Source organism: Canis lupus, chromosome 5 (assembly GCF_011100685.1).
Source record: "Canis lupus familiaris isolate Mischka breed German Shepherd chromosome 5, alternate assembly UU_Cfam_GSD_1.0, whole genome shotgun sequence".
In the NCBI taxonomy this organism is placed as follows: Eukaryota; Metazoa; Chordata; class Mammalia; order Carnivora; family Canidae; genus Canis; species Canis lupus.
In genome coordinates, this window is record NC_049226.1 from 7,018,289 (window position 1) to 7,030,488 (window position 12,200).

Sequence of the window (12,200 nt, forward strand, 5' to 3'; positions counted from 1 at the left end):
CCATTCAACCAATTTTTTGAAGCTCTTACCTAGTACAAGGCCCTATTTTTGACAAGGAGAATGAAATGATGACTAGAACAGTAAGGATTTCTATTTTAATGTGCTTTCTTAAATAAGGTTGTAATTTATACTTTATGAATACATCTTTGTTCACATTTTGAATTACTTTTGGGATAAATTCCTAAAAGCAGCATTATTAGTTTAAAGGATATGAATATTTTAACTGTTTATACATACTGCTGAATTGCATTCTTAAAGGACTATATTAATTTATGAATGTGAAAGTGTATTGTCTCAATGGACCTTTACAAACAATGTATACCTAATTTTTAAAAGGAAATTCTTGCTTAATGTATTTGATTAATAGCTTAACACATTTTCACATATTTATATCCCTCCTTTATTCTTTCTTATTAACTGTTTTAATGATTTCTCATTGATTGATATGGGCTTTTCATATATCAATGCTCTAAAGCCTTTTCTGCCAAACATGTTCCAAATGTTTTTCCCTTTATTATTTGTCTTGACGTAAAGAGGTTTAAGCTTTTATCTAGCCAACTCTATTGATTGCTTCCTTTGAGATATCTCTCATTAGTTTTAAGCATGGAAATTCCTCCTTATCAAGGATTGGGCAATAACTCATTTATATTTTCTTCCATTTTTATTTCTTTTTTAGTAGGAGTCCTTAATTAATCTAGATTTTATTTTGATGTTTATTTTTATAGGAAAATCTAAATTTATTTCTTTTTCCTCATAAACCTATTCTATTTCCCAGCACCATTTATTGAATAATTGACCCCTTCATCATGGATTTGTGTTGCTTCCTCTATCATATACTGACCATGAATACAGAGGCCAGAGTCTGCCTGGGGGCTCTGTTTATTGGTAGATTTTAGTTAGTGCTTGTTGGATATTCAGGGGGAGTTCAGAATTGCTACATGTAGTCTACTTTCAGAAGAATCCAGAGTATACAGATGAAAAAAAAAAAATTATGGCTTTGGGTCTTAAAAAAATATGGGCATAGACCCTGGCCCTACAAATCACTGACTATATGAACCTGAAGGGGCCATTCAACTTTTCTGAAGCTTAGTCTCCTCACTTGCAATGTAGTGACAAGGGACACCTGGGTGCCTCAGGGGTTGAGCATCTGCCTTCTGCTCAGGGTGTGATCCAGGATCCCAGGATCAAGTCCTGAATCATGCTCCCCACAGGGAACCTGCTTCTCCCTCTGCCCATGTCTCTGCCTTTCTCTCTGTTTCTCATAAATAAATAGATAAAATTAAAATTAAAATAATTTAGTGAGAAGGATACCCTCTTGACATGTTGTTCTATGAAGCAAGATAATACAATGTGCGAAAGCTTTGTGAAATATAAGAGGAATTGCCAATACTAATTTATAATTAGTGTAACTATAATCTGGGCTCTAGATTCATTATGAAGCCCTACTGGGCATGACTACTTTTGTGTTCATATAAATTCCAATATAGAAAAGTGAAAACAGAACATGAAGCCAGCCATAACCCTGCTCTATTATTCTAGAAAGAGGATTCTGAAGTTGTTCTCCGAAGAGCCTTTCCCATTTTGTTCTATGTAACTGGAAATCAATGCTGTAAATAGCAAGCAGGGTGGGCATTAATTAATGAGGCTATGTGTAAATGCCATTGGATATGGAAGAGAGACAGAAAAGCAATTAATGCGAACTCTATAGAAAGTGGCTTAAGTAGGAACACAGGAAGACTCCGAACATACAAAGTAGCCTTGAGAAGATCTATCACCAGGAAGAAAGAAGGGCATCTTGTGAAAGACACGACTTCCCCTTCAAGCCTGTGAACTCAGCATTAGCTAGATACACAATGATACACGCCAAAATACCAATTGGCAACCAAAACAGTTACTCAAAAGCTTAAACTGGTGTTAATAAGCTTGGAGAATCAAGGAGAAACAAGGCATTTACATTTCCCTATGGATCTAGTTTGAAGAAAAAGTATCTTGCAGTGTCCAGAGGTTCCTGAAGGTCCAACCTAAAGGGGGAAAAAACTCTCAATAACCTGCTTGATGGAGACATCACTGCTTACACAATTTCCCATAGTTCTCTCAACATGTGCTGAAGAATTAGGTTATGTATAAAGTCAAAAGAAATAATCACATCCACATGCTCAAGGTTGCATCTGCTTAATGGTCAATAAAAAAACTAATATTCACTCACCACAGCAGGTGTATAGTAAATGTTCAATCGATGAGTGTTGAATTGAATAACTTACGCAATCTCTGGATTCATTTATATGATCCCTTATTGAGGCCTCACTCATGTCATGATGACTCTTCTAGGCATGATAAAGATCAGACTTACATTTTTGCCCTAAGGATCTAAACCTTAGCAAGGGAGAGGATATATACATCTATAAGTACAATAAAAGATACGAAGTTATAGATAACATAACAATAGATATGGTATTGCAGGAATTCAGTGGAAGGAAAAATAAACAGATATGAAGAAAGCATGGAAGACTTTCTGGGGGAATATACTTTTGAAATTAGGGTGGGTATTTGTGATAGAAAATACATCATAAGCAATGCTGTAGTGGCACAAAAGTAAAGTGCATGTAAACAGGAAACTTAGCAGATAAAAGTGTTAGCTTGTGACAGACCAATGAGTGTCATAAATATCAAGTCATTGGAGGACCGTTGGGAGCTGAACCCACTATAGGAGAAATTCCAACAATTTGGAAACAGTAGACATCAAGTATATTCTGCTAATCTCTCCCTCTCTCTTTGAGTGCAGATACCAGGTCTTGTGTCCTTAGTCCTCCCCCCGTGCTTTGTGAAGTGTGGAAGCTCCGTAAACGAATGTTGGGTCGAATTTAACTAGCAACCCAGAGAAAGCAAATAACCAATGCAGAATGTGTATCCAATGTGCAGTTCTCAGCAAGGAAGAGAGTGTAGAAGAGTGGGTAAAGTACTAAACTAGGGCCCTAGATTTACCATTTTCTAGCTGGGTGAACTTTGGTAAGTCAAATAACCTCTATGTTTTAATAGTCTGCTCTGAAAACCATGAGCCTGAATAACCCTCCCTTCCTGTGCTGATGGGATAGGACTTATGCGATCAGTACTTATCGCCATGAAATCATAGGAGTTCTATTATACATAACAAACTTTGTGTTTCCAGAAGAGGTGTACTGTCACTGGATGGTCTTACATACATGAGTCCCTCAGGAGAGAGATCAGGGCCCTATTTCCCCACAAGAAGGAATTTCCACTGCAGATCAGGTCAACGTCCAACTCCAGCTGCAGAGGCAGCTATGGGGGTGAACAGGTTTATTCCACTGACCCTATTCCTGATCCCACCAGTGAAACTTCGACACTCCTTTAATAGCACCTATGAACCATACAGTCTTCCAAGTGCTTTCTCTTCCAAGCCCAAATACAACTGATGAAAAATAGGTAATGATACTCCTTGTTTTTCTTCCCCCTTTTTTGGCCTCAAATTACGATTTTAGCCATTATCAGATGATGTGTGGTTGTACCTTGTACCATATGTTAAAACTGAGTATAAATCACAGGGGACCTAATATTTATAAGACATTTTCTTACAGCTTATTTTCTTTTACTGTTTTATCTACTGTGTGCAGCCAACTAAGGACATCTTGTCTGCTCTAGTTCATTACTGACCTATACTAAAATAGAGAATTTTAGGACTTCCAAGATGGACATAGCTGAGATTCTAAAATATGAATAAGTTTTTTTTTTTTTTTAAATATGAATAAGTTAAAAGTATAGTTTAACCAGCAGCTCTTCTGAGTTTAATAGAAGGCTGGATGTTATAAACCTGGATTTCAACCCTGATCCTGTTCTTTGCCTTCTGTGTGACCTTGGTCAATTCAGGTAGCCACCCTAGACTTTCATTTCCTCATCAGAAAAGAATAAAAAGGTCTATCCACCTATCACATCATTAATTGATTAAATAAACAGTGTGGGCAAATTGTTTCACAATAAAGCACTAGATACATTGAAGAGATTACAAATGGCAATACCACCAGACTTCCCCAGACATTCTTCATTTCTACTTCCCTTTGTTTTTCCCCCAGTTTCAGTGAGATATAATTGCCAGATAACATTATATAAATTTAAGGTACAACATAAAGACTTGATATATGTATATATTGTAAAATGATTATCATAATCAGTTTAATTAACATCCATCACCTCATGTAGTTGTAATTCTTTCTTCCCTTGTGATGAGAACTCTTAGGTTTGCTCCCTTAGCAACTATGATCCAACAATCCCACTCCTGGATATTTATCTGAAGGAAATGAAATCACTATCCTGAAGAGATATCTGCACCTCTCTGTGTTCATTGTAGCATTATTTACAGTAGCCCAGACTTGAAAACAGCCTAAGTGCCCATCAACAAGTGAATGGATAAAGAATCTGAAGGAAGTAAACTCATAGGAACAGAAATCAGATTGGTTTTGCCAGAGGTGAGGGGATGGAGGTGGGGAGTTGGGTAAATGTGGTCAAAAAGTACAAACTTCCGATTATAAGATAAATAAATTCTGGGGATATGATGTACAACACGATGACTATAGCTAACAACACTATATTGTATATTTGAAAGTTCCTTCGATTATTTCTGCTATTTGAGGTTAGACATTTTCTTCCTAGGCCCTCTTACATCCATTTTCCTGTCCTGGGCTAAACCCACATCTTTAGACTTCATTTGAGAATATGGAAAATAAAATGCTATTTTGGAGTTGGGCGGGGAGTAAATGAAAGGCTATCTCTTTGGATTTTAGCCCAAACAGCTCTAAATATAGGCAGCTTTCTTGCCAGTTTAATAGTATACTCCTTGTCCTTCCTTTCTCACATACCAGCCTTGGACATACACTCGGCTAAATGTACGCATACACCTAGGCGACAGTGGTCTTTCTGCACCACTTGGTGCTTCCTTGTATCTGTCCACACTATTTTCAATATCTCTCTCAGTTTACCACCTCGTCGACTGCTCCCTGAGGCCTGATCATCATTGCCTTACCACCATGCAAGATGCTTACTAATATTAATATCAGTAACTATAATTAACATGGATTAAGAATACTCCACAAGGCCGGGTCCTATAAATTATTACACTAATAATTTTTTTTAGCTAATAATCACTGAGAGCTTACTATGTATCAAGTACTATGATCGTTCTTGTTTCATTTATTATTAACAACAACTTTGAAAATTCGGTATCATTAGCTCCATGTGATAGATGAGAAACTTGAAACAAAGTGAAGTGACTCGACTCGTTCAATATCACAAACCACTACCCAAAAGAGCCAGAATTTGAATTCCCATTTGATTCCGAAGCCTTTAGGCAAATGCCTAACACACTCTGCTGTGTGGGGTTGAGAAGACATGTAAGTTCCCACCCAAATATGCTGACTGGGTCAGTCTCCCGTACCTTTATAATTACTTTTGAGGGGCAATTGCTGTGCTGTTTGGGACCAAAGGGGATAGAAATGGAAATGGACAGACTGCTAATGATCCTCTGCTAAGGGCAGAGAGAAGAAATTTAGAAGCTCAGGACAAAGCAATCCTGGCAGAAAATGGAGTCAAGGCCCATTGGGCTTCTCTGTACAACTGTCATGAGTCCAGCCACAGCTTACCAGGGCCTGTAGCTTCTGGAAGCAGAAGTTACGCACACAGCTCACACTTCAGAGCCAAACATTGGGCAGCACTCAGGAATTAACCAGCTGTGGCGTCAAGGGCTCCCCTTAATCAGGTCCCATTTAGGCTGATTAGTCCCCTAATGGGGGCCAGCTGTTTCACTGATAAATCAGGCAGGGCTCTGCCTAGGTCACATACACAGCAGACATCACTGCCTGCTGGGAAAGCCCCACATCCACACCCACGAAGGATACAGGTTTAGCTGGGAGCATGGTCCTCACCTGCTTCTTGCAGGGGTGAAAGGGATAACTCAGTAGCGACATCCATCCTTTTCGGCTCTCCAGCAATTATTCACATCCTTACACCATTTGTGATCATCAGACTCCTGGTTAAAGGGAAACATGATTAGGAAAGTTGTAGCAGTGCAATAAAGCAGACCCATCAAATCTGCAATAAATAACAGCTATAAAACAAGTGACCTTAGTCGACAAGGGCAAGGGCAAAGCTCTAAGTTTCTGAATTTGCTGGGTATCTGGGGTAGCTCATTTTGGCTGTAAACCTATGGGGCAGCTGTAGGACACAACCTCGCTTCCATCTAGATAACTTCAGGCTGCTTATTCTCCGGGGATAAATGAAAGAGCCCTCAGATTATAAGCTTTTTGGAACTGATTATCTGGCAGGCCTAGGTCAATCAGGGCAATGATACACATCAAAGTGGTCTGCATGCAATGCTTATCCCTCTCATCCTGCATAAAATACTGCCATCAAATTAATATGGCATACTGGTAACAGTAAATGATGATGCCTGGCTTTTCCTCCCACGTAATACACCATTAATTTCTCCTAATTAGAATTAGGCTTTTTGCTGAAATCTTTGCTTTCCAAATTTTTATGGATATATATAGTGTACTTAATATATGGCAAAAGGAGCCAAATGTATAGATTGCTTATCAAGGTAATGAAATTTAGATGTGACATTATGCTAACATGTATGATCAATGACTCAAAGGTGCACTTATTTACGAAGTGAACCAACCATAAATGCCTTCTCTGGAAAGAAAAAATAATATGCATATATACATGTGTGTATATATGTATATTTATATATATATATACACATATGGAGAGAATTGAAACCCTGAATATATTAATTTCTATGGGATTAATGTTTTCATTTCTACAGAGTCAATATGTTCAGTTTGACATATTCCAAAAAGAAATTAGAAAAATAGTCCATTTGTCTCGAGTAGCTTTATTCTTTGCCATATGCTCTGCATGTGTTAGAGGGAATGACACGTAGAACATGATATAGTGGGACAGCTAAAGCACCTCTCAAAAGGTTTATGGAAATAATATTAACTTAAAAAATGGGAAAATCGGAACACCCTGGATGGGTCAAGTGGTTGAGTGTCTGCCCTTGGCTCAGGTCGTGATACTGGAGTTCTGGGATCGAGTTCCGCATCTGGCTCCCTGCATGAATCCTGCTTCTCCCTCTGCCTGTGTCTCTGCCTTTCTGGGTCTCTCATGAATAAATATTTTTTTTTAAAAAATGGGTAAATAAAGGTGACACGAGGACTTTAGTTGTAAATCTGTGAAATATGTGTATGCATGTGCTGCTTAAAATAGCTGCTTGCAGATGATGGGATTAGGAGATTTGGACTCTGAAGAGTAACTTGAATGTTACTGTTGCTGTTTTTATACTTTTCATTTAGGAAAGCCCAAAGATCTTTCACAGTTGTTCTCTTTGACCTCTGTCCAAACTACATAGTGATTCCAAAGCCCAGTCCCTTACCCTCTCTATTCTGCTCTCCACACTTCTCCCTCTCTTGGTTCCAAACCTCGGAGCTTCCCTGGGGTGAAATCAGAAACTGGCCTCCAGAAGCAGAGGGCAGAGAGAAACAGAAGGAAGAGATGCAGGCCACTCCAGGTTCATCGCTGGCAGGTTTTTTTCTTTTCTTTTCTTTTTTTTTTTTTTCAGTTTTTAATTTTTATTATTGATTTGTTTGAGGGTGAGAAAATGGGAGAGGTGGGGTTGGAACAGAAAGAGAGAGAATCTCAAACAGATTCTGCTGAGGGCAGAGGTCAGCACAGGGCTCAATCTCACTATCCTGAGATCATGACGGAGCCAAAGGCAGCCACTGAACCAACTGAGCCACGCAGGCACCCTCCCCCGCAGGCTTACTAAGCAAGAGAACTTACCTACCAGGCTCGCCCTGGCAGGAGGGACAGACTTCCATCCCCGACTTCTGGAATCTTTTTTTTTTTTTTTTTTTTTTAAAGTAGCCGGAATCTTGAAAGTTTATGTAGAAGGCCTTAATTGAGTCCAGCCTCATATTGGGCCCAGGTGGTCTCATCAAGGGCTTCCTCTCTCAAGGCTGCATCTGTGGAAAGGCTCTGGTTGTGGGAATGGTGGATGGGACAAATATTCCAAGGACGGGGTGAGGAGTGAGGAGCCTGGCTTGTGGGTCAAGCCATGTCCTCTCTGTGACCTCTCCCAAGAGCCTCAGATTGGAGGGTTCTGTGTGGGAGGGGATGGCCTGGCCATGTATGGCTTGGGCAGCATGATATTAACAAAACAGAATTAGAAAGAGGTTGGACATAAAGTGGGGGTTTCGAAGAAAATTGTGCCCCCTCCCTGACTCTGTGGCATACTGGCTGAAAGACATTGTGCAGTTATTTATCTCCGACCCAGGTTCTCATCTTATATGGGGAGTAGAACTTTGTCACCCCATAGCTGGGGATCAAAGGCTATCACACACGTGCAGTGCTCAACGTGGTGCTCAGCACATGGTAAGCCCTTGATGAATTTTGCGCCTTTCTGCTCCTCTCCTCGGCTTCCATCTAAGCCATCATCCTCACTGTGCAGGCCCAGCCATAAATAAATCACACAACTAACCAGAAAGCCTTAGAACTCCAAGGAACCTGAGATGGCATCTATAAAGTCCATCCCTCTTATTTTAAGAAAGGAAACAGAAATGTCAAGGTCACACAAAGAGAATGTGGCACATCCCAGGAGCCCAGGATTATGAGAAAAATCACCCTCAGGTCCTTTCTGAGAATTCCAGCTAGTGATGCATGCTGCCAGCAGAACCTTCCATCAACAAATCAATGTACCAGGGACACACCAGGCATCAAGAGAAGAGCAGGGCTCACTCCTTTCATTTCTCTTCTCTCATCCCAACCCACCAGTTAGAAGGGCAAACAGTTCACGGTTACTGAAGCCTGTGTTACCAAAGCAAAAAGTGAGTTAAATCCTCAGTGCTGTGTGGTAAACCTAGACCCTTGTCCTCCCAAGAGTCATACTCAAGACAAAAATCCCAGCACAGCAGAGGAGTTAAAAGAGAAGGTGGACTCTTCCTCCACGCTGCCCGCAGAGGTGGCAACCATCTGTTACTGGGCATCATGGCTCCCCTCAGACCTCTGGTGAAGCCCAGAATTGTTAAAAAAGAGGACCAAGAAGTTCATCCAGGGATGCCCGGGTGGCTCAGTTGGTTGGGCATCTGTGTTTGACTCGGGTCATGATCTGGGATCGAGGCCCATGTTGGACTCCCTGCTCAGTAGGGAATCTGCTTCTCCCTCTCTCTCTGTCACTATCCCCAGCTCATGCTTTCTTGCTCACTCTGCTTGCCTCTGTCTCTCTCTCTCAAATAAATAAATAAAATATATTTTATAGTCATTTTTTTTTACATTTTTAAAATTTAAATTCAATTTGCCAACATATACTATCACACCCAGTGCTCATCCCATCAAGTGCCCCCCTCAGTGCCCGTTACCCAGTCACCCCATCCCCCCGCCCACCTCCCCTTCCACAACCCCTTGTTCATTTCCCAGAGTCAGGAGCCTCTAATGGTTTGTCTATCTTTCTAACTTTTCCCACTCAGTTCCCCTCCTTTCCCTTATAATCCCTTTCACTATTTCTTATATTTCATGTATGAGTGAAACCATATGATGTTTGTCCTTCTCTGACTGACTTATTTCACTCAGCATCATACCCTCCAGTTCCATCCACGTCAAAGCAAATGGTGGGTATTCATCTCTTCTAATGGCTGAGGAATATTCCATTGTATACATAAACCACATCTTCTTTATCCATTCATCTGTCAATGGACACCGAGGCTCCTTCCAGAGTTTGGCTGTTGTGGACATTGCTGCTATAAACACTGGGGTGCAGGATCCTGCCATTTCACTGCATCTGTATCTTTGGGGTAAATACCCAGTAGTGCAATTGCTGGTCGTAGGACAGTTCTATGTTTAACTTCTTGAGGAACCTCCACTCTGTTTTCCAGAGCGGCTGCACCAGGTTGCATTCCCACCAACAGTGCAAGAGGGATTCCCCTTTCTCCACATCCTCTCCAAATAAAATCTTTAAAAAAAAGAAAGAAAGAAATTCACCCGGCATCTGTCAGACTGATAATGTCAAAATTAAGCACAACAGCAGAAACCCAGAGACATTGACAGTAGGGTGCACAGAAGATTCAAGGGCCAGATCTTGATGCTCGACATTGGTTATGGGAAGCAAGGAGAAAACAAAGCCCATGCTGCCCAGTGGCTTCTGGAAGTTCCTAGTCCACAACACCAAGGAGCTTGAAGTTCTGCTGACGTGCGGCCAATCCTACTGTGCAGAGATTGCTCACCATGTCTCTTCTCCAGGAACCTCAGAGCCGGTGTGGAAAGAGCAGCCCAGCAGGCCATCAGAGTCACCAGTACCAATGCCAGGCCATGCAGCGAAGAAGATGAATAGTCAGACAGCTTGTATGCATGTCATATTTGTGTTAATAGAACCATAAAACTACCAAAAAAAAAAAAGTGGAAAGTGTCTTCTTTGTATCCAGACTGGGAGACTGCATAGTCACAATATGTGCACACATAGGATATATGTGTGTTTGCTCTGTTACTAGGCCAGGCGGCAGCGCCCCTTTGGAAAGGACAGCATAGCAGAAGCAGATGAGCTGTAGAAAACTCAAAGGCACTTTTTTTTTTTTCCTGCAAGGTCAAGCCAAGGACAATGACTGATGAAGGCAGGGATCGGAAGGGCCCTGCCGCAAAAGCCTGCAGCCATGCAGGACAAAATCTGCATTTTCCCCTCCAGTGCAGTGTGACTAGCATGTCCCTTCTTCCCCAGACCAGGAGGGCCCTCTTTGGGAAACCTACAACCTCGCTTAGCTAGCCACCTTGACCACATAGTCTTGAGAAAACAAAAGACTCTTCCAGACCTCACTATCCTTTACATCTTCCTTTCCCTCACTTAAAGCACCTCCAATTTCTTAAATTGCTGTCCGTAATTTGTGTGGCTTTCATCCTAGCCTCTCTGGAGAGATGTTGTCAGACAATTGCACTTGGCAACTCTGTGGCCTTCTTCCTTCTCCGGGTTACATTATTTTTGTTTCTTACCTCCACTTCTTCCTAAATGGTGTCATTGGAGCCTGACAGAAGCCTGAAGTGATTTGCCGGGCTCCCTTAGGCAGCAAATGCCTCTTCAGGCTACTACAGAGTGATACCAGAGTTATTGTGCCCCAAATGGAATTGCATCGGGGTTTGAAATATAATCTTAAGAGACAAAAAGCAAGATTCAAAGGAACATGTAAACTGCCTTTGATAAGCTGTGTATGTGTGTAGGTAGATTCTGGAAAATCATAGGTACAAACAAGAACAGTTGTTTTGGGATGGTGGGATTAAAGTTGGGTGTTCTTTACCCACGTGTAATAGTTAAGTAATAGTTTAAAGAAAATTTCCAAGACACTTTTTTAGGATGGGGTGTCCCTAAGTTAACTCAAGCAACAATGTGAGTAGTATTATTGCCAAATGGCTATGCTAGAATTGTAAATGTAATATGATCTTTCTTCCTTGATGAAGCAAATTTCTGTCCAAAGTCATCAGCAGAAGAGCAGAAAAAAAGAGGGAGCTAACTTTTAAGTCATATAAATCCAGGTAAATCTGCCAATAATTATGGGTCATTCAAAAGCAGGGATTACTCTGAGGCTTGGTTCAAACTGCAAGCTACGCTCATTACCATTGGTTACCTTGGCTGGACGCTTGACTTTTCAGCATATCCAACTTTGAGAAAGGATGGAAACTGGACCAGTGAGTATCTGCTACAAACTAAGTGCGGAATTAGGAGACCATACAGTGCAATTATATTCAGAACACAAAACAAAAGCAACAACCCAAACCAACTTTCTTCTCTTCTTTCATGCTTCCCTCTTTTCAGGATCAATTTCTTTCTTATTAACAGGTTTAAGGACCCAGAGGCTACTTGTTTTGCTAGGGGAGAACAGACTTGCCTTGTTCATTATACTTGATCCGCATAGATCTGGCCATTGCTTCTGATCATCCTATAACCCCAGAGAACAGTCCGTGCATAACAGAAAATCTTTAAACATGGCTAATCACATGGTAGATGAGGGTGAATAATTTAAAGATGCACTATCACTTGAATTGCTCGTCTTACCACTTTAAGCTGAACATATACTCCTCTTAGCATTTAAAACAGAACATTTAGGCTACCATTAGTATTGCCTTCCAACAAAAATGGCATGGTCTAGTGAACTTCA

General features: G+C 40.8%; 1 long non-coding RNA gene across 1 annotated transcript in view; it reads right to left on the bottom strand.

The window, feature by feature from the left end:
- Positions 1-12,200, bottom strand: part of LOC111095786 — a 254,579-nt gene that overhangs the window by 217,762 nt on the left and 24,617 nt on the right. Inside the window, exon 2 of the long non-coding RNA XR_005359058.1 lies at positions 5,931-6,034. This is a non-coding gene — a long non-coding RNA (uncharacterized LOC111095786). The remainder of the gene's footprint in view (positions 1-5,930; positions 6,035-12,200) is intronic.